Raw genomic sequence first — 1,751 nt, forward strand, 5'->3', positions numbered from 1 at the left:
CAACATGACTCGTCCTGACTAGAAACTCCTTAGTGCCCTTTGTGGTAGACCATTATCTATTTATAATGGCAGATGGTCTCAGCGGAACTTGGACGTGAGTTCCAATTAGATCTCAGACACTTGTATGACTTTATTAATGTTTCCTTCCAGGGTTAGCCGGCACTATATACATGCTTACTCCCTCCCCTCCGATTCCTTATTTCAAGATCAGCACTGAAGATTCTGCTAATAACAGCTGTAATTGTAATTCAAACTAGGTGTCTCCTGTAAAGTCCCTCCAAACCTGATTTTCAGAAACTTTTTCTTTACTGATCTTGTGTCCCTTAATAGGATATACAGAGGATTATTAAATGATTGTTAAAACTGAGATGATTTACATGATACTAGGACGACTGACTTTTCCCTGTTTAATTCACTCCCTTTTTTCAGTTCCCTCCGTTGTTACTATCTTGTCCTCTATTGATTCCAAGTATGGATTGCTAAAGTGGCTTAATTTAGACTCCTCCAGCTCAGACAACAACTCAGCAATTCTGAAATCAAGGTAGTTTTTTAAACTCCAAGAACTGAAATCCTCCCTAATAAAATGCTCCAGGAATGCATTGAAGAGACAATATTATAGATGTCCATATCTACACACACACACACACACACACACACACACACACACACAAAGTGTAAAAATCACTCCTTGGTTCCTCCCCCATTTTTTGACCTCCCATGTGTCAATTTGTATTTTTTTTTTTTTTTAGGGTCCAACACTTATTTTTAATCAATTTGCATTTAAAGCCATTGACTGAAATTCTTTGCCTTGATCAATGACTTTGCATATGTCTGCCATGAAGGGTAAATCCAGGTAAAGGTATAGATGCATCAGTATATCACCACTACTTTTAAAAAAACTATTTTGGTCATTTTATTGACTAAATAGTTTAATCTACAAAACACCATCACTTTCATAGATTATCACTTCTAATCTTACCTCCATGTGTAATTCGGGCTAGCTTTTCCGGATGGGCCTTGGTCTCGGCAGGATAGACACCATGAGAATGGACAAGAATGGGCTCCAAAGTCTTTATTGTCTTTTACAGAGTTTGTCTGTCATAGTCTGACCTAGTCTCTTCCAGCAATCTGCCAGTCTGACTTCTTCTCCCCAGTTCTTATATACTCTATTACAATTACATCGTTACAGCATACAGAATATGTGTGAATTAGAGAACCATTACATCACCATGTTAAGTACTAAGTATAAGTAGATAACCTTGTCTCATCAATTCCTCTGAGTTAACACCTAGTTTCAAGTATACTGCTCCAGAATTCTGGCTCTCTACACCCATGCTACCAATTCTAACCTTGACTGACACTGCCTCTTCCCTCTGCTTCAGAAGATTAGAGGCAGAATACACAATGCCAGCCAAAGCTTTCCTTTTTAAAAGGCAAAAGCTAGACTCTCAGGTCATCTACTGTTTTATCTGTTTCAGATCCAGGGAACAAGCTGCCTCAACTGCCCAGTACCTCTTAGGTCCTCTCTTTCATGCCCCACAACCTGCTTTCCTGATTTCCTTTTCTCCCCAAGATTGTAAACTCCTCAAGGGCAGGGATTATCTTTTTGTTGCTTGTATCCTCAGTGCTTGGCACAGAGCCTGGCACATAGTAGGCACTTAGTAAATGTTTAATGGATTAGATTGACATAGCATCACTGCTCCACAAACATCCACAGGTTCAGTCTTTAAAACTTAAGAAACCACAAGTAC

This window comes from Sminthopsis crassicaudata, chromosome 2 (genome assembly GCF_048593235.1).
Source record: "Sminthopsis crassicaudata isolate SCR6 chromosome 2, ASM4859323v1, whole genome shotgun sequence".
NCBI lineage: Eukaryota > Metazoa > Chordata > Mammalia > Dasyuromorphia > Dasyuridae > Sminthopsis > Sminthopsis crassicaudata.